This window comes from Nelumbo lutea, chromosome 2, assembly GCF_056320005.1.
Source record: "Nelumbo lutea isolate HS-2025 chromosome 2, American lotus-T2T, whole genome shotgun sequence".
NCBI classification, from domain to species: domain Eukaryota; kingdom Viridiplantae; phylum Streptophyta; class Magnoliopsida; order Proteales; family Nelumbonaceae; genus Nelumbo; species Nelumbo lutea.
This window is the reverse complement of record NC_142685.1, coordinates 3863879-3885358: the sequence shown is the minus strand read 5'-3', so window position 1 is coordinate 3885358 and position 21480 is coordinate 3863879. Positions and strand designations below refer to the sequence as shown.

Sequence of the window (21480 nt, the reverse complement as noted above, 5' to 3'; positions counted from 1 at the left end):
GCCCAACTAAGCAGAAACAATTCCGCAAAAGGGTGAGACCCATTGTAAATGGGCTTTGACCATCGAAACCTATATAAAACACTTGTTTCTACTTGAGAAGGTAAGCGCGATAATACACTTTCAAGTTCTCATTCTCTCAAGAATTCTCTAAACACCTATTTACTTAAGCATCGGAGTGCCCTCCCTGAGTAAAAGACAACCTGGGCACTCTAATATTCTCTCTTACAGAAACACATCACCTCGGCCCTGACGAGGAACCTTCCGAATTAGAGTACGTATCACCTCACACGAGGGAACAGTCATATCGCACATCACTTAATTTCCATACAGCTATGTGGACAGGCTTTTTTTTTTTTCCACTTCTCTAGTGATGCTTCCCAAAGAGGAAGTGTGTTTGGGTTGAATTGCTTCAACCAACTATTTGAGACCTCCATGAAAATAAAATTCAAAAAAAAAAAACCCTATTTTCCACCCAATTGCATACAGCTTAAATGCTGTGCCCAACCCATTCCTCCTCTATTGTTATAAAAAGAAAATGACAAATTTCTTAACTATACCCTTATTCTTTTATTTTAAAGTATTCCTAATTTTTTTTTACAAATGTCTGAAACTTCTCTTATGTTAATTTTCTGTCACATATGATATCAAAGTAACTGATATATTTTAAAAAAAAAATTAAACTATTCTTTTTGCCTCTATTCCTAAAATACCATTCATAAAACCCATCTGTTCCCGTTTCCAGGTCTCTGTCTCATCTCTATATCTATAACAGTAGGTGGAGGACACTGCTACATACAACCACCATGAATAAAAATAAGGGTAAATTTCTTAAATTACCCTTATGAATTGTACCAACGAAAATATTAAAAAGACTATTTTACCCTACAATTTTCTTTAAATTTTCAAAAAATGTATCTCTCCCTTTCCTGTTCGTTCTCTTCTTCGGAACTGCAGATTTCTCCCTTTCCCTCTCGTTTTCTTCTCCGGAACCGTTAGAACCGCCAGAAATGTAGATTTTTCAATTCCCTCCATTTCCCTATCGTTCTCTTCGTGGAACCACAAGAACTGCCGAGTCTGTAGATCTCCCAGTTCTCTTCTTGGTTCCAACGAAGCCAATGACGGAGAAATATTGGTTGTTCTTAGCGGTTCCGGCAAAGTCGGTGACGGAGAAATATTAGTTGTTCTTGGCGGTTTCGGCGAAGCCAGTTTCTCTGTTATCAATTCATTTGTTCACTCCATTTCAGATTTCTTTTAAAACCCATTAAAAGACGATCTCCTGTTTCAAATCTATAAAAACCTCAAGCTCCGTTTCAGATTTCTTTTAAAACCCTTTAAAAGACTATCTCCCGTTTCAGATTTCTTCGTTATCATCTGTTCACTCGATTAGACCTTGGATGTTATTGGCGGTTCCTCCGAAGCCAAGGAGGATCTCCCATTAGATTTTTAAAACCCATTGAAAGACTAACATTGGGTAGATTGTACCTCTCAACAATTAACCGAAACCCATTAGATCTTTTAAAACGAGGGAGGGGGTACTACATAACCAGCATGCTGGTTAAGATCGCCGGAACTGATATCAAAATCTTGCTCCTGAGTCTTCGTTTGAAACAGATATGCTGGTTAAGATCGCCGGAACTGATATCGAAATCTTGCTCCTGGGTTTTCGTTTGAAACAGATATGCTAGTTAAGATCGCCGGAACTGATATCGAAATCTTGCTCCTGGGTTTTCGTTTGAAACAGATATGCTGCTTAAGATTGCCGGAACTGATATCGAAATCTTGCTCCTAGGTTTTCGTTTGAAAGAAGATTAAGTAATGAAGAAGAAAGCCTTTGAGGATGTTGGAACTGAGATCTATTCTACACATTAGCTATGTCGGAAGCTTTTAAGTTTCAGAATGTCGGAATTGACCAGATGAGACTGAGAGGAGACCCAAAGATGGTGGAAAGGGTGTTTTAAGAATTTTTAATAAATATATAATAGTCAATTTTTAAAAACTCTTAATATTGAAGGTACACCTAATCAATTAGCTAAACAACAAATACGACACCAACGGGCTCTTGTGGTCCGCTGGTACCATTACTTGCTAGAGCCAACAATATCCGGCCGCAACATCGTTAAAGCTGCTGCATTAGAGTCAGAGCCTCAGGTTTTAGTTTTCGAAAACTCTGATTTCGGAAGATGTAGGATCAAAGCTTAACCCCCGCCGAGCTATGATGTTTTCTTTTGGGACGAGATATCCCCAAACTAGTAAGAACTTTCTGCAAAGAGCAAGTCTCTCTCTCGTTAGTGAGAATTACAGTAAACAAAGTCTGAACGAGAATTAACAGAAATAGAGTTTGAATAAGGGTAAAATACAAAAACCTCTCTAAAGTTTCTGACAATCATAAAAAGCTTTCTTAGTTTTACCTCAGCAAAAAACTTCTTTTTATTTAAAAAAATCAACAAAAAGTCTGTCCTTGGCTGTTTATCTTCTTTTACCTTTTTATAATTAATATACATCTGTTTTTACTAAAATAATCCTATCTCAGCAACTCCATAATCTAAAACTGTTTATCTTCTTCCTCACGAGGCACAGCGGCAGGGGAACCATAAGTCTGTCCTTGGCTGACCCATCCCCATATTGAACAGATTCACAACGTGAGGCTTGCATTCCAATACTTCAACATTTGAATCATTATCAACCCCTTAAACATCATACTCATTACTGTCGCTAATGGCGAAAGATCCGCTCCCCGCTGTTGATGACACAGGAGGGCAGCTCTCAGGGTGGAAGCCTCTGGTACCATGTAATTTCCACAGTGAAAACACAGATTAACTTAGGCATCATACTGTACTTTACTTGGGTCCTCAGCCCACATCGATCTAAGCAACTTAAGCAACATCCTGGCCTTTGTTCTTGGCCCTGGAACTACACTGGCTCTGAAGTAATAGTAGCAGTTGTTCCAAGACTCCAACGCTTATTGCTTCTTCTCGCACCCTCAACAAGTCGTAGCACATGATCAGCAGAGAGCTGACCGCATTCTCACTGCCTTCATGATCAGATACTCTGAAAACCATCTTAACAAGAGCATGAACTGCACTTGTGTTCTTAATTGCAGCCTTTTGCCGCTCTCTAGTCCTAATAGAAGCTCAAGCGTGGTCAATGTTGTCGATGCTTGGCGTATGTTGGCAGTAGAAATATAGGCTATAAGGTCGTCCACCTCACCTGCCTTAACAATATTTCCTTGATTCAGGTCTAGAGAACACAGAGCCAGATATGGCTTTAACTGTTGCATAAGAGGCTTCTGAGTTATGATGCAGGAGAGTTATCAATCCTTGCAAAAAATTTCGGGTTTTCCCAGGCTTCACGCAAAGTTCTCTGGTTTCTGAGGACGATGCAACTGCCTCTACTATCTGACACAAGTGAGAGATTGTTCTGCGAGCTCTGAATAATCTCGGTCGAGTTTTTCTTGTCGACGACTACCGACGTTAACGAATAACAGTGGCAATAGTAATGGGAAGAAGCCTAACTGGATCAAGCCATACCTCCAAGCCAAATCCTTGGATAGAATTCCGAGTTTCCCGAGTGTTTCTATCTTTGTTGTCAAGGTTACTTCGTGAGATTCAAGCTTGTGATTGAGGGCGGCCAAGGACAGGTCTGGATAGATGGCTTTTAAATAATCAGGGTCAAAGCCGTAGTCCATGCAGAGCCACTGGTCTATCAGATGTCGAAGCGTGTGATTGGGGACTACGGAAGTGATGTAACCGTTTTCGGCCACGTACCAATGTTTTGTGATGTAAAATTTTTTGGCAAAGTACCTTGTTATTTGACCCGGTGGTGGCGTGCCTTAGTGATGAGCTACTTGGTGGTGAACTGCCTACTTGTCACGAGGATAGTTCTACAGCGGAAGAACCCGTGCGGCATCCTGGCCAAGGCAGGCCAGAACAAGCCTTTGTAACGCATAGAGGCTAGGAGTTGCCCGATGGGATGGCTCCACCAAAGTAAGTAGCACTGGATCATGACCTCAAGTCCAATGGCCGGGGCACTCTCCTGGCTCAGACCGGTCCATGGGAGGCACCGCTTACGTGCTAAAGGGGGACAACCATAATGGAAGGCGACCATGCGCCGATGAGGTGACTTGGCACCGATGTGATGGGTCTCCTGTAAGCCGATGATGACAGGCACCTGTGTGCCATGATGATAGGCAACCGCTTGGGCCGGAACACACCCGTGCGCCAAGGGCAACGGGTAGCTCACTCAGCTTGGGCAAGGGACTGGCGTTGTGAAGGGACGTGCTTGAGCCAAGCCCGCATGCCAAGCCTCCCTTGAGTACCGGAAGCGTAGTGCCGGTCCAACACTGTCCCCATGAGCAAGTGTGCGCCCATGAGGAACCCTGGTAGCCATGCTAGCCATTAACCAGGGCCGCCCCGCAAGGGGATGATGGTCTAGGAGTGCCAAGGTTAGGCACCCAAGGAGGTCGACCACCCCTCCTCAAAGAGTACGTTAAGCTTTTGGTGGTCTGCCTGAAGATGACATCAATTCTCTCAAAAATCTTACAGGCAAAAATGACGGGCATGTCCCTAACGTAAGCCTACCAAGCGTAGGCAAGGCTAAGCCTGTGTCAGACCGTCACAGGGTCCCCCACTCAACCCATTGTCGACCTCGACAATGGTCTTCATGTGAATGTGCGTCTGTGTCCCGCGCCATCCACTTCTCCACCAGTTCCTAGGCTCACCAGGTCAACCCGGGTCTTGCCTATGTTGGTGTCCATTTATGGGGACGGAACCGTTTCACCATTGTCGTCCTGCCTGGGCTTCACCCCTCCAATGTTGAGATTACTCAAACCGCGCAATGGCTATGCCGTTGATTTGTGAAAGAAGGGCCCTCGAAGAAATGTGTGTGGTGCTTCGCGGAGGTCCGCCCCATGTATCATCTTACCTCAAGGCTCAACCGTCTTCTTGGTAGCTTTTCAGTGATGCTACCGAACACGCTGATAGGTCTACTCCTCCTGTTGGCGAAGACCTGGGTACCCTTTCACCATGCTGGCCTGCAGACTTCACCTTGCCCTGTGCGGGTTACTCAAACCTAGCCATGGCTTATGCTCTCCTGGCCCTCGAAACTACGCTTCGCCTCGCTGACTCAGGCTACATCTTCACTCCGAGGGGGCCCCACTATTGCTACCTCAAGGAGACTTGACCGCAATCTGTGCGAGTGTGGCAACTTTTACCCATGAGTTGCCGAACATACACTCGCCTTGTGATGAGCTTCTGCTGCTGCAAGTGTTCAACCAGAAAACTGAGCATGTCCACCTGAAACTTTGCCGGTGTAGGGCCGCCATGCTCCAACGGCCAGCGTAACCACATTCCTAACAAGGCTCACGCGTCTGCCCCCACATGAGGACAACAACCAATGCGTCTGCACCCACAAGGGAAGTTGTTTTAGGGTCATTGGAATGGGAACACGAACATTGAATGGCCTCTTGCTAGGCTGGATAAACAATCTGCTCAGGCAGTGTACCCGCATTCCTATCAAGGCTCACGCATCTGCCCCTGCATGAGGACAACAACCAATGCGTCTGCAACCGCAAGGGAAGCTGTTTTAGTGTCATTGGAATGTGGACACGAACACTGAAATGGCCTCTTTCCAGGCCTGATCTGAATTCTGCTCGATCCTAGGAGGAAGTGCCTAGGGACCGCACCCCACAAAATGCTGCTTGTCGAAATGACCACGTCAACTAGCTCTGGGCTAATCTGCTGAAAACCAACTGCGGCTGCAATTAGCCAACTTGCTCTGATACCAACTGTCACGGGGGTAATTCTACAACGGAAGAACCCGTGCGGCGTCCTGGCCAAGGCAGGCCAGAACAAGCCTTTGTAACGCATAGAGGCTAGGAGTTGCCCGATGAAATGGCTCCACCAAAGTAAGTAGCACTGGATCATGACCTCAAGTCCAATGGCCGGGGCACTCTCCTGGCTCAGACCGGTCCATGGGAGGCACCGCTTATGTGCTAAAGGGGGACAACCATAATGGAAGGCGACCATGCGCCGATGAGGTGACTTGGCACCGATGTGATGGGTCTCCTGTAAGGTGATGATGACAGGCACCTGTGTGCCATGATGATAGGCAACCGCTTGGGCCGGAACACACCCGTGCGCCAAGGGCAACGGGGTAGCTCACTCAGCTTGGGCAAGGGAATGGCGTTGTGAAGGGACGTGCTTGAGCCAAGCCCGCATGCCAAGCCTCCCTTGAGTATCGGAAGCGTAGTGCCGGTCCAACACTGTCCCCATGAGCAAGTATACGCCCATGAGGAACCCTGGTAGCCATGCTAGCCGTTAACTAGGGCCGCCCCGCAAGGGGATGATGGTCTAGGAGTGCCAAGGTTAGGCACCCAAGGAGGTCGACCACCCCTCCTCAAAGAGTACGTTAAGCTTTTGGTGGTCTGCCTGAATATGACACCAATTCTCCCAAAAATCTTACAGGCAAAAATGACGGGCATGTCACTAACGTAAGCCTGCCAAGCGTAGGCAAGGCTAAGCCTGGTGGCGAGCTCCCTGGTGGCGAATTGCCTGGTGGCGAACTCCCAGGTGGCGAACTGTTTGGTGGTGAACTGCCTGGTGGCGAACTGCCTGGTGGTGAACTGTCCGGTGGCGAACTGCCCGGTGGCGAGCTGCTCGGTGGTGAACTACTTGGCGGAGAGCTACCTGGTGGCGAACTCCCTACTAGGCGGCCGGTGACTTAGAGAATGGTGGAGCTCCCTGGTGTGGCGCAATCCGACTACCCTCAGTATGAGGTGGTCTTCTTTCCTTTGTAGGCAGTGGGAGCTGAGGGACCTACGAGAACTCCATCTTTTCCTCCTCTTTGAAGGTGGCGGGAGCTGAGAGACATGCGAGGGTATTTTCCCGGCGGGGGTTCTCCGATGCTTAAGTTAGCACTTTGATTGTAGAGAGCTTTGAAGATAATATGAGAGAGCTAGAGAGCAAGGGTTACTTCCCTTTTTTCATCCCTCTCCTCTTTGGGGGGTGAGGTCTTTATAAACCGGAGTCCTCGCGGGTTAGGTGGGTGAAAAGCCTCCAAACGGTAAGACTCGTCACATCCTGTCAGAACCGGGGTATGGTGGTAAACTCCTCGAGGTCATCAGGCTGGCGCTTGTGTCAGGCGGCCAAGTCGGCGCTTGGGTCGGGTTGTCAAGGCGGCGCCTGCGTCAGTCGGCGGGTCAGTGTTTGGGCCAGGTCGTCAGGTTGGCGCCTGTGTCAGTCGGCGGGTCAATGTCTAGGCCAGGTCATCAGACAGGAGATCTTCCTGCGATACGCCAAACTACTCCTGTACCGAACTTCTCTACAAGTGGCGAGCTACCTATAGCGAGCTGTCTGGGGGCGAACTGCTTGGGGGTGAACTCCTTAGGGGCGAACTCCCTGTGGCGAGCTGCCTAGTACTTTGGCGAGCTCCCTAGTGAGCTACCGAGCTCGTGGGGTATGTACGTCGCTGAGTTTATCGGTGGGTGTCTTATGGGCGGCTTGGCCGGATCATGTGCTAGGCTGGTCCAGGTCGCGCAGGCCGCGTGTAGTTCGCACAGGCCGCACATCAGGCCGTGCGCAGGTCGCGTCAGGCTGGCCAGACTAGTGCCCGGGTGGGTCACCAACTTCGTAAGTTTGTTGGCTGGGTGTTTGCCTAGTTGTCACGAGGTGCCACTTGTCACAATTCCATTGGAGGGCCAAATCTGCCCTCATCAATAGCCCCCCACTCCCAAGCTGATAGTAACTCAGCGAATGGAGTAGATTTCTTTTGGCCCGTAAGTCGATGAGCTTGTAAGCACTGATCCAATTACTAGTGTGGCCCGTAGGCTTTGGGAGTGACTCGTAGTCTACTCTTCTTTGACTTTTGCCTGTGCCGGAGAGGCGACCGGGTTTTAAGTGGTATTGCGGTCCATAGGCTTTGGGAGTGACCAGTGGTCTACTCTTTTCTAACTTTGCCCATGCCGAAGATCCGACCGTGTCTTAAGTAGTAATGTGGCCCGTAGGCTTTGGGAGTGACTAGTGGTGTACTCTTTTCTGACTTTTCCCGTGCCGGAGAGGCGACCGAGTCTTAAGTAGTAATGTGGCCCATAGGCTTTAGGAGTGACTAGTGGTCTACTCTTTTCTAACTTTGCCCGTGCTGGAGAGGCGACCGGGTCTTAAGTAGTAATGTGGCCCATAGGCTTGGCCTGTGAGGTGTTGAGCTATGATGAAGCTGCATCAGCTTCGTAATGCCGGTCACCTACTCCTACAAGAAGCTACTAGGAGCTCGACCTTCGGGGGCAGCACTACTAACTTTAGGTTGCCAGCTCACACGGGAGCCTTGGAAGGCTCGACCGGTAAGGGCACCTATGTAGTCAGTTGGCTGCCAACTCTCACGGAAGCCATGAAGAGCTCATCTTTGTAGGGGGGACCTTGCGGAGAGGACTGATGTGGCATTATCTAAATTGAAAGTAAGGTTGGTAGAGCTACTTAGTCCGTTAGCTCCCTACATGGTCTTTGAGTTCATAAAAATTGTAAATTATAAAGCGATATTTTCAATTTCTAAAAAAGTGAGGGCTTAGCTTTGGTAAGATGAGAACTTAGCTTTTGTAGGATGAGAACTTAGCTTTTTATAGCGTGTTCCCACAGATGGCGCCAATTGATGTAACCGTTTTCGGCCACGTACCAATGTTTTGTGATGTAAAATTTTTTGGCTAAGTACCTCGTTATTTGACCCGGTGGTGGCGTGCCTTAGTGATGAGCTACTTGGTTGTGAACTACCTACTGGCGAACTGCTTGGTGGAGAATTGCCTAGGGGCGAACTGCCTAGTGGCGAACTGCCCGGTGGCGAACTGTCTGGTGGTGAACTGCCTAGTGGCGAACTCCTTGGTGGCGAACTGCCTAGTGGCGAACTGCTTGGTGGCAAGCTCCCTGGTGGCGAACTGCCCGGTGGCAAACTGTCCGGTGGCGAACTACCTGGTGGCGAGCTGCTCGGTGGCGAACTGCCTGGCGGAGAGCTACCTGGTGGCGAACTCCCTACTAGCGGTCGGTGACTTAGAGAATGGTGGAGCTCCCTGGTGCGGCGCAATCCGACTGCCCTCAGCATGAGGTGGTCTTCTTTCCTTTGTAGGCAGTGGGAGCTGAGGGACCTGCGAGAACTCCATCTTTTCCTCCTCTTTGTAGGTGGCGGGAGCTGAGGGACCTGCAAGAACTGAATCAGAGGTCCCAGGGGGTATTTTCCCGGCGGGGGCTCTCTGACGCTTAAGTTAGCACTTTGATTGTAGAGAGCTTTGAAGATAATATGAGAGAGCTAGAGAGCAAGGGTTACTTCCCTTTTTTCATCCCGCTCCCCTTTGGGGGTGAGGTCATTATATACCGGAGTCCTCGCGGGTTAGGTGGGTGAAAAGCCTCCAAACGGTAAGACTCGTCACATCCTATCAGAACCGGGGTACGGTGGGGAACTCCTCGAGGTCGTCAGGCTGGCGCTTGTGTCAGGCGACCAGGTCGGCGCCTGGGCCGGGTTGTCACGGCGGCACCTGCGTCAGCCGGCGGGTCAGTGTCTGGGCCGGGTCGTCAGGTTGGCACCTGTGTCAGTTGGCGGGTCAGTGTCTAGGCCAGGTCGTCAAACAGGAGATCTTCCTGCAATACGCCAAACTACTCCTGTACCGAACTTCTCTACAAGTGGCGAGCTGCCTATAGTGAGCTGTCTGGGGGCGAACTGCCTAGGGGCAAACTCCTTGGGGGCGAACTCCCTATGGCGAGCTGCCTATGGCGAGCTCTGCCGAACTGTTTGTGGCGAGCTTTGCCGAGCTGCCTGGCACTTCGGCGAGCTCCCTGGTGAGCTACCGAGCTCGTGGGGTATGTACGCCGCCGAGTTTATCGGTGGGTGTCTTATGGGCGGCTTGGCCGGATCATGTGCTAGGCTGGTTCAGGTCGCGCAGGCCACGTGCCAGACCGTGCGCAGTTTGCGCAGGCCGCACGCAGGTCGCGCCAGGCTGGCCAGACTGGTGCTCGGGTGGGTCACCAACTTCGTAAGTTTGCTGGCTGGGTGTTCGCCTAATTGTCACGAGGTGCCACGTGTCACAATTCCATTGGAGGGCCAAATCTGCCCTCATCACGAAGGATCGTGGAGCTTCTGCATTGTTAGAGGACAAGTGAGATTCCCAGCTGCAAGCCATTTCTCAATGCTGGGTCGATCATAGGTCTAGCCTGTACATAGGGTGACTGGATCTGTGAACAAGTCTAAACTAATTGGGCATCTGAACAAGGGAGGAATGGTCATCTGATCATCCCAAAGATTGTCGAAATCGATACAGTAAGATCCAAGTCGAGATCCCGTAGAACCAACACCTCAATGTCGGAGTGCGGCGAAGACCCAACTTATCAAATGGTCTCCTCTCCCCTTCCATGCTAGATTCCTGCTCGTCTCTCTATACCGGATTGCCGTAATTTCCAGGACTTCGACTGGAGCCTCACCGGCGACGAATGTAGGTTCTCCACCGCACAGAGCACCCCTCGGTTTGTAAATTCTGGTGGGTCCAATGCACCCGTTACTCCTGCTAAGAGCGTGTGCGGCGATAGCTTCTTCCTCGGACCCAGCTCTGGCCTTTGCTTTGGAGCACTGTATGACCTCACCTTTGGAGCACAGTTCAACCTCGGATGGGTTGTGCTCAGATCGTAACGAGAATCCGGATGGATTGTTCGTGTAAAAGGGAATCGAATGTAGAAGTTGCTGATATTTGATTTCCTTTTCGGCGTTCCTCCCGTCGGCCTTCTTTTGCCTGAAAAAAACATAAAACCACCACTACAGAAGTTGATCGGCCTTGTCATTTTCAGGCAAATGGAGGAAGAGTTTCATGCTCAATACAGAGGGCAAAGGGTATTTTAGTAAAATAAGTATACAATAACTCATACAGAGGTTTAAGGGTATTTTAGTAAAAATAAGTATACAATAATTCATATAGGGGTAAAATAGGTATTTTGAAAAAAAATATATATATAACGATTTAACGTTTATAGTCTTATTCATTGACGGAAGGGAGGTTTTTTTCGATTTCTTTTGAAAATAGAAAGAAAAATTTTGATAAAATGAAATTATAGAAGAAGTTTTTATGATTGTCAAAAACTTCAGGCGAGATTTTTGTATTTTAGCCTTTGGATAAAAGAAGAAAGGAATGCAAGTGCACCACGATACGTACCTCGACTATACGTCACGGGAGCAATTCAGCAGAGTAGGCAACGCCCTCGTTCTGGTTTTCATGTCGCCAAAATGTGCTGATTCTCGAAACCCACTTTGACTTTAGGGACCTCCAATGTCCAATCCCACCCTGTTTTTCAGAATTACGTACAGAAAGTTTTAGATTTCTCCCTATCTCTTTTTGCGTACAAAGAGGAGAGAAGGAATAATTCAAATTTTCAATAAATTAAACAAAAATGTAGACAAATGAAGACCGATAATCTCTTGCATTAATAATCCCATCAACGGTTGATGGTTGATGGCTAAAGAAGAAAATGAGATTGGAGAGAAAACAGAGATATAATCAATATCTGCACCAAGTACAATACTTATTTAGACGTTCTTTAACGGCCGACAAGAGCTTGTAATTATCTTGCTCTTCTGTCGCAAAAGCTCACTTGGGGACGAGTTGACGACTGACGATCAAGTTTCCTGACATCGATCGTCTTCGCCTGTCCTCTTCGTCTTTAGCAAGCATTCAAACGTTCGAAGGACGAATAAATGAGTCATTTCCGGCTTCTAATTCGATCTCGAAGTATTCACTTCCATTGGTGTAGGCCACCAAACTTAACATCCTTGATAACATCAGTGGTTTTGTGAAGTCAGGAAGATAAATCCACCATTGGAGTTCTTACGAGTTTTTCTGCGTTGGGGATGGCGTTGGTGGTTCTCGGAAGGACGATTGACAGGGGAGAAGGAGAACCTTGATTTTCAAGCAATGTTGGTGGTTCCCAGAATTCGTTACCTAAGTTCTGATCGGAGGACCGATAAGGTACGGTTACGTGATCGATTTACTCATCTTGAAAATTTTCAACAGGACACATTTGACATTTTATTTTCGGGAAAAGTATGGAAACACACGATACAGAATTATGAATTCCAGTCCTCTATAACTAGCTCTCTCCCCCTTATAAATCATATCCTGTCCGTAAATTTGGCATCAATTCACGGTCAGGATGCATTCCCCTGTACTTTGGGCCTAATAAACTCTGATTGGTACTTCTTCTTTTATTTTTTTGGTTTAAGAAATTTAAAAAATAAAAACCACTAAGCTATCTCTCACCGTCGAAATATTTCAATACTTCTCGGCTTTATTTTAATGAGAGATATTCTGAATGCAAGGCTATGAATTGATGTCAAATTTACGGGCAGGGGGCTATTAGTACAATATGGAGGGCTGTCATTCAGAATTTTGCATTGGGTTGTAAAATCTCTGACTAGGATTTGCAGTCAGTGGCGGGAGAATCACCACTATAAACAGTGAATAACCGGGTGGTGTAAATTTTTGCTTGGTGAAACCATCAATCTTTATCGAAAACAATTGAAAGAGGAGAATTCAGCAGTGAATGTTTGCCTTTGATTTCTTATTGGTATTGCTGATGGCAACCTTCCTTGTGAAAAAGATGATTCGCAACCCCTCGGTTGTCGTTGTCTTTCCCGAGGACATTCAGCTTGCAGTTCCTTATAAGCAGTATGTTGTTGTGTCACGTAAAACCCTAATTCTTTATTTGCTAAATTTTTATTTTTATTTTTATGTTTGAATTTTAAATCCTTTCCTCCTTGAAAGTGAAACATCATCATTGATGCAGGAGAAACTGTTACTATAGGCTATGCTCCAGCCTCTTTTTTATAATTTATATTTCCTATAATATGTTGTAACAATATATTGTTTGCCGAATTTGCTTGGTTAATTTATATTTCCTATAATTTGCTTGGTTAAGTCTATTGTACAATACGGATAAAGAATTAGGGAAGTTATTTTTTCGCTCACCCACCTGAACCAGCAATTCAAGTTGGTTCCCAATGGTCTCATGTCTTATTACAAAAAAACGCAAGTCCCATGGTACAGTTGGAACTTCTCTCCCAATTTTCAACCAGTTGAAGACCTCAATACAGTCTCCTACTTGAATCTTTGCCCAACCAGTTGATGATGAAAACTTTAGTCCTTGTAGAGCTGGAAGAAGCTCTACTTTAGTGTGCTTCCAACCCATGCTGCCCCTGAGAAGCTTAAAATAATGTTTTCCCTATGTCTAATGAACCCGGATTACTTAGCAACCATAAAAGTTAAGATTTGCCACTTCATAAAAGTTAATTATGAAAACCCTCAATTCAAAATGGAGCATATGGGTGATATGTACGTGCTGTAGGATTAAACATGGTCTGGGTATATGTGTGTGTGTACACAAATCCTCAGCACTTGAAAAACAATGCACAGCTATTAGCTGCCTAGCAAAACCTCAAAATCATAACTTGATTACCTTCATCCTTCTTGCTGACCCCTTGAGCCTCATGCCTACCAAAATAAGTCAGTTACTGTTCCTCCCTTGTCTTGAAAGTGAATCAGCCAAGGCATTAGCTGATCTAGAAATCTGAGCAAAGATTGGTTCCCTTTAAAAAAGACCACAAAGCTTGTTTGCAGATTTTCTGAGAGAAATAACTCAAGAATATGCCATTGACATTTTTTCTCATGTTACCTATGCAAAACACATTTCGACCGATATCCATACCCACCAATCAATCTTGAGTAAAATATATTTTACTAATGAAACCAACTAGAGAAAATCAAAGAAAGAAGATTCCACCAAGATTAATGAGCAGAAGTCAGTAAATTGAAATCCTTTTTTCCCTTTGACAAACAGTTTATTACCTGGTATTAATAAAAACAATTAGGTTGAAAAAACTGCTAATCAAAGTTGTGTGGGATTGTTTTAGATTGGATTCTTAAAGGAATACTTCGCTATTGTCTAATTAATTGATGACAAGAAGTAGCAACAGTCCATTTCAATATCTAAAGTGAAACTAATTTTCCATAGGTGCTATGGTTGTAATATCTAAACAAGGAGATACACTTATTTTAGATATTTGTAACGAGTTAAGTCAAAACCAGTTTACTCCCCAATTTAAATTTCCAATATATCTGATCATTGGTGGAGGGTTTAGATGGATGGCATCTAGTCATCTTCCTGGGTATAATGAGTGAATTATTCAGGATGGAAAATAGTGGAAATCTATCACAGTTAGGAAATGAATACTGATGATCAAAACAAAGTAGATAGCGGGTCAGATGTTTGAAATAAAACCAGTTATGTAATCAACTGGTTAAATGTATTAAATAGAGGATATATCCCAGCTTTGTTGGGCGATGGATGATGGTGAATGTTGGGGTGACTGCAGGGGTGATATTAGTGAAGAAAATCCAGTTTGTTCAACTGGTTCTAATAGGGTTTATCTTAATACCGGTTTTATGTTGAGAAAGAGAAAAATTTTCTGGTGGTTATCAATGTAGAACAATGGAAATGCTTGCACTAAACCTGAAAATAGATATCCGGTCTTGATCAGTGGTTAATGGCAACCAATGAAGGAGATTCAAGGGGTAGTATTTATTGTTTGGCATGAATCTTTATAGGAGTGCATATTTCTTTCTAGGAGTTTTACGACCTTGATGAACAATAACCTCCCAAAGAGCAAGTGTATTGCCCAATTCTTATTTCCTATCTCTATATATAACGACTTTGAGTTTAATTCTAGTTTTGCTTCATTTTTTTTTCTGAATTTCTGTCTTTTAATTTGCTTGCACGGAGTGGATGACCTTCATATAAAGCTAAATTATTTAGATAGAGAAGCTGGCTATAGCTTTCTCAGATCTAAATTGAGCAAAGGTCTTTTTCCCCCTCTTTCTGCCTCTCAATAAAAAAAAAATAATAGTTTTTTTTTATTATGAATTTGTTATTTTTTTTATTATGAATTTGTTACATTTGGGTGGGTTTGGGTTGGACTTCATTGCTTCAACCCACCCATTTAACGCCCAACTGCAAACAGCCTAAAAGGGTGTGTTCGGCCCACTCCACCTCTAACACAACCAATAAGCACTTAAATCCTATGCATTTTCAAGTTAGTTGTAAGCTTTAACAGGTTAGGTTTGGTGCAGAAAAATATTTCCCATTGCTTTAATATCAATTTAGGCAATGCGTACTGAGATGTCAATGATCTTGGATGATTCACTATTGCCAATTCTTAGGGCTAGAGTACGCATTCCATAACTATATATAAATTTTCAAAAGCCCTTGATTAGGATTGTGTTTCCAAATAAACTGTGGCAAAAGAGTAATTGTTGTCTAATTACAATTTTAAGGTCACCACTTTCATTACCTTAGTCTGATAATCCATAATAAGGGAGAGACTGAAGAGGAGGAAATCACCCATAGCAAGATGGGCAAAAAGGAGAGGCGAATCCAAGGTCTTACGTAATGGTTATGTGCACTTCCTATCTAAATAATGCTCTTAACGAGATCATCTGAAAATAATTTATAGTACTGACTAATTAGGTTCAATCAATCATGTACCACTAATAAGGTACTAAATAATATGTGTGAAACATACAAATACAAAATAAATTCCATTCATTTCCTCATTTGAATTGGGTTCACAGCCTTCAGGGAACTATTCCCTTCATATCCTTTAGCAATAATCCCAATCTCATGTATTGGAAGAATCTTAGCTCAGGGTAATCGAAATGTCATCTCATAGCGAGTTGCCACGTTGGATCTTGGCAAACTGGTCGCGTTGAGTTGTCACTTATGTTAAGTCACGTCCATGTGTCCTCTTATGATGAGTTCAGGCCAAATCACCCTCCATCAAGAACCATGCCCCAAGTCAAAATTAAATTGATTAAAATTTGTAGACATTCTGTAGACATTCTGCAATGGGATATTTGATGAATAACATCTGATGTCTTTTATTTTAACCTCACAAAATGCTGTGAGATTTTAGTTCTAGTTAGTTTATCCTTAGCAGCAATTTCCATAATGCTCCAAATAATCCCCTTGGGCTGTTTGAAAAATAAAAAACCCAGCAATAGAACTGGTAAAGATAAAATCACTTATGGTTTTCCATTTCCTTTAAGCACAAGTTTACCATCCAAAGGAAAGATGATACCAGTTGGCACTTGCTAAGACAAGATAGAGATTAGGTCCTTTTAGGATGAAAGGAACAGATTCATATTCTTTCTTCCTTCAAACTGAAAATGACTCCATTTTTTGAGGTCATTGTGGCTTCAAATTATATTTCAAATTGATATTAAATATTTAAATTCAAATAACATCCAAACACCATGCAAATGAATGTTTATGCTACCCCTTTTGTGATTGACCACCATATCCTTGGTATTCCGGCTTGTATTAATTCCTTCCAAATAGGCAAAGCACTAACAGTCTCAATTTCTTATTGTACCATTGCAATCTATTTCTCATAGTTGAATGGATTTTACCTTTCAATGCTCCATGCCATTCATTTGGTTGGTATAACCAAAAAGATCTTTCTAGGTAATAATCAAATTTGTAAAAACTATTGTATTTAAATGTCATCATGTGATGAGGAACAGACCTGAAAGTGTATTCATTTCTGGCTCATGAGCATGAAAATGTATTTTGTTAGTTCTCATTAGATAGATTGGTTAACAACAGCTTATCGGTGACAGGATTATTTAGCAACTTATCAGAGAGAAGAATCATGAAACAAGGCCAAAGAGTGGTTACCAGTGCAAGTGTTTCAAGCACAACCATTGAGGAATTGGCTTTAATGGAATAACAAGGGCAGCCCTGTGCATGAGGTTCCTACCAATGCAGGGTCTGTGGAGGGATAGATATATGCAGTCTTCTCCCTGTGCGTACAGAGAGGCTATTTCAAAGACCTAAACCCTAGTCACCTAGGTCTCAGTTGCGCCAAAACCCACACCCAGCCTCATCTGCTTTAATGGAATAGTTATAAATTTTATTCCTCATTGTAGAAAGCATAACGAGAATTATTTATGTATATAAAAAATAAGGTACACATGAAGATGTAGATTAATGTTCAAAAATGTGCAATAGCAGTCCTCCAATATGGAAACTAGCCAGATAACAAGCTATGTAGATGTTTGAGAAACTAATTTTTTAGCTCATTGATTTCTCATAAATCAGAGAAATTGTTTGTTTGGTAATGATTATCAGCAATGGTTTTTGTGTTTATAGGAATCGTTGAATTTGCTGATTTCTCTTTTCGGTTCAATTTTAAAAATTGTTTTCGGACCGACTTGTCCATTTACTGATTATCATTGAATTTGTTGATTTCTTAGAAATTGGCCAATCAAACACCAAAATGATCAGTAATTTTTTTAACCAAAAAGTACAGAGGCCCATTGCAGATTTCAGAATTTCACTGCACACCTATAAACATTCAAAATGTCAAATACCCCCACTCCATACACACACCAATGCCCCCCCCCCCTTGAATTGGTATCAATTCTAGATTGACACCTCCAACTATACTTTGGGCCTAAAAATTCTGACCCTGGGCAATTTATGAGAAATTGGCATCAGTCCCAAACACCACCATAATAAGTCTTTATCCGAGTTTTAGGCATCTAGCTAAAAAGCCCACCGAAGCCCAAAACCATTTAACTTGGGCTCCATGAATTTTGCTTTATCACTTCCCAGCACATTTGTCCATTTTCATTACATCAAATAAAATCATCTCGTGTAGTTAAGGCTTAATTTGGGAGCCAAGGATTTCGGACAAATAACCATATATTGGCAAAATCTTGGTTTCTTTTTCACTGATCAAGTTTAAGATGGCGATTGGCACAGGGGAGAAAAAGTCGGTACTTGCTTTGAATAACTGTTCCATGTTCATGTGTCTTGATACCATAATATTCGTGGAGGTGGCAACTTAAAAGGCTAGAAAAAGACCTGAAGACAACAAGAGGGTTACCTCTTAATGGTGCCTGCTTTGAAGTAGATATTTTATTGTTCCTGTGGCAGAGGCATTTTATCTTCAACATCTACTTCTTTCCATAATTCTTGGTGATTGATAGCCAAATGAAATAAAAAATTAAAAAAGAAGGGATGCCCCATACATATTTTGCTTCCCATCAATATCAATATGGACCAAAAGTGGAAACTGACATTTCTGATTGATCACTCTCACACCCACCTCACAATGCTTCCTAATATATCAAAAATATATCCTGTATTTTGTATAAAGAAATTTCTCAATAAGTATAATGTACTTTAGGCTTAGTGCTAAGGTGAGGTGCAATTTAAATGTTTTCATAATGCCAAAACTAACCCCCATAATAATTTTCAAACCAGTTTACCCTTTTCTCTTATTTTTTCCTTTTCCCCTTTCTCTTTTCAATCTAGGTTGAAGAAGGATCAAGTGCAGCCCTTCATTACGAACACAGTGTTCATAGGTGGTAAGCGTAGCCTTTGATTCCGACCTCCACGGTAATTTTCTGACCTCCTCCTCTTGCTCGCGTAGGTGGTAAAATTCGATCAACTCCAACTTGAAGGAACATAGAGGAGAGGAGAGGAGACTGTTCACGTGCAGGTTGAATGAACGTCAAAGAAGGTGGTAAGCTTTAAACTCCTAACGTCTGATCAGTTTCACAAATTAGCTATCGTGCTAGAGTGGCTGAGTAGTTGCCTGTCAGGTCGTCCGTTATGAGAGAGCGCAAGGTCAATTCTGAGAATTGATGAGGGCGAGGAGCTTGCCGACTTTTGGGATTCTCTAGCTAGTGCTCCGCTTCTTAGTGAGGATCTTGACAAAGTGGCCGGCAAACTCGATTTTTCTGCCGGTAAGGATCAGGTTGCAGCGCAATTCGTCTTGGGGTTGGTGGGAAGAAGGTGGATGAATATGATTTGGACTATGAGATTTTCCAGAAAGCGCTTTCGGGTGGTGTGGTTATACAGAGAAAAAGAACCTAATTTTTCAGGTTGAAAAAGTCCCTTTCCCTAATTTTCTTCCTGTTCTTTTCATTTGATTTGTTTGGAGGGGCAAGGTGGCTGTTTATGAAGTATATATGTAGGAACATAAATGGATGTGCAGCAAGAAATGGATGGGGATTGGAACATTGTCTAGGAAGAAATGGATGTCCAGCAATAAATGTCTCTGCTTTTCGTCTGATCAGTTCTGGCCATTGGTACGTTGCCCAGCAAGAAATGAACGGGGATTGGGAAATTTTGATTTTTTGACAAACGATTATGAAGTATATATGGAAAGAAAGTGTGACTTACGGCTCTCCATCACTTCGTAACGGTCTCACCTGTGTCTCTGTAATTCGATCAGTTTGTTTACTCAGATTCATCTGGAGCTCTCTACAGAAGCTACAGCCAACAAGTTAACAGAAACAGCTTGGCCAAACCCAGTAGTTGCACAGCTAGACCTTGAACCCTCTAAGAAAAACCAAATTTTGCCGGAGGCATCAGAGATGGTGGGACCAAAAGGTTCAGTAGCAGTAGCTTCATATAGGCTGATCAGAAAATCCCTAAAAATCTTGCATTAAAATCAACCAGAAGTCAATGTAATATAAATACATTTAAAAAGCATAGAGAATAATATAAAAAAGCAAAAAAAAAAAACAAAAAACAAACCCTGGTCGTCTCTTCCGGCACCGACAACAAGGGGTCTTCTTTTCCGGCAACGGTTGAGTTAGAAAAAGGGGTACTATTATCAGATGTGATTTCTTCCGGCAATTTCTTCCACAATACACGGAGCAGATCTTCGAACGACGTTGTCTGATTGTCATTCGTCGATTTCAACTTTTCCGGCGTCACATTCCGCTTGACTTTACTGACGTGTGGAACTGGTTTCTTCGAAACTTCAGGTAATAGAATGGGTGAACAATGATTCCCACTTGCAGACAAACGATTATAGCTGGGTCATTTTCATCATTTCGAAGTGGGTAATTATGTCTTTTTGCATTTGACTGATGGTGAGTTAACGCCAGGTATTGATTTTAGTAAATTGAAAGTTGGGTATTAAATTGTTCGTATTTTAAAATTCGGATATTAAATTTACAATAGGGTTAAAATACAGGGTATTTATCGAGAATTTTCCCCTTATATTATTATTCATCGAGAGATATTTCTAATACACGGCGAGATAAAGCTGTAAGGTCAGTGTGAATTGCGTTCTGTGAGAAGAAAACCCCGATTCATTCAACTGATCCAATTTCCAAATTGTGATTGCTCCACCTGCAAGAGATGGAAGAGAAAACTTTGAATGTTTATGTTCGACATAGTGTGTTATTCATAGGCTCCCTCGGTATGACGCACGTTGACCATACAGGATACAGTCATGCCTTTAGCCCGGCTACTGTTTCACAGAGTCTCCACTACGAACAGGGGGAGCTTACTAACCCTGTTTCTTTTGGGGAAAAAAAAGGTTCACGCATCCAACTCCAATATTGTTGCAAGGTTCCAACCGACTGGTTAGTAATTTCTATTGCTGATCGTACTGGAGACTTAGGATGGAACCCGTAGGGGGATGGGCTACCCCGTTGTATAGCCCTTAAAAAAAAAAAAAGAAATATTGTTAAGGAATATATTTAGACGGCCAAAATTTTCCCCATACAATGCCCTCCCATTCAGGGAATCATACTTGTCTATTCACACGTTTCACTAATGCTCCATGCATATTCAACTTAATGGAGTTCTTTTAACAAAACAAAAACCAAAATAATAAAGAAAACAAAACAAAAAGGATTATCCAAAACCCTTCTCTTTCCTGATTTCCTTTGTTACTATTCCATTTCAGGACCTCGCTGAGCTCCTTTCTCACGCGGGCCACACCCCAACCCAAGCCACTCTTCAATCTAATGTGCATTGTGGGGTACGCACGGATTAAGCATATGGGGGCATTTGGAGTCTTTTTTATTTTTGCGGGCATTTGTAGTCCCAAGTCCTAACCAAATTGAAAATTTAAACTGTTTGGGAATCAATTTACCCTAATTTGGTGGGAAACATAGAAAAGCTACTTGGGCCAAATGATTTTCCATCAAATTTCGCCACCAAGTTGACAGAATCAATAGTTTGGGAAGAGTGCAAACTGCAAACACCAGATGTGTTTGGTACAAAACCTTATAGGCTGTGTATTTGTAAAGTATTTGTCCTTTCATCCTTGCAAAATGGAGCCCAAGGCTCAGCTTCCATGGAGTAATGCAACATACAAGCTTTGCACTCTACGTATTTGTGTATTTGTATTTGTACTCAATCCAAAACTGAGCCTAAAATTCTGGATTTGTACAATAACAATTGCATAAAGGTTTAACACCATACCACTTCACTTGGGCTGAAACGCGACCAAGACTCATGTGTCAGCATAAAAATCTTTAAATTAACAAAAGCCCCTACAATCATTTTACTTTACGAAAGAAATTTTTATTTACAAAGCCACAAAAATGTTTGGAGACATTTTCTAACGTTGCTTGGCTCACTACAAATGGCAAATGGG

At 43.4% G+C, this 21480-nt stretch overlaps 2 long non-coding RNA genes and 1 pseudogene across 4 annotated transcripts; 1 reads left to right on the top strand and 2 right to left on the bottom strand.

Moving 5' to 3' along the window:
* Nucleotides 1–2818: 2818 nt before the first annotated feature.
* LOC148868146 (U-box domain-containing protein 25-like) lies at nt 2819–10323 on the bottom strand (annotated as a pseudogene).
* Nucleotides 10324–18346: 8023 nt separating this feature from the next.
* LOC148868145 (uncharacterized) lies at nt 18347–19430 on the top strand. 2 transcript variants are annotated; one of them, XR_016107852.1, is made up of 2 exons: nt 18347–18597; nt 18680–19430. It is a non-coding gene; the product is annotated as an uncharacterized LOC148868145 (long non-coding RNA). The 2 variants fall into 2 exon arrangements; XR_016107851.1 differs by having other exon boundaries at nt 18347–18600.
* Nucleotides 19010–19870, bottom strand: LOC148868144 (uncharacterized). Of its 2 annotated transcripts, none has more exons than XR_016107850.1 (2): nt 19620–19870; nt 19010–19513 (listed from the first exon to the last, which is right to left on the bottom strand). It is a non-coding gene; the product is annotated as an uncharacterized LOC148868144 (long non-coding RNA). The 2 variants fall into 2 exon arrangements; XR_016107849.1 differs by having other exon boundaries at nt 19010–19521; nt 19620–19845.
* Between the last annotated feature and the right edge of the window lie 1610 nt (nt 19871–21480).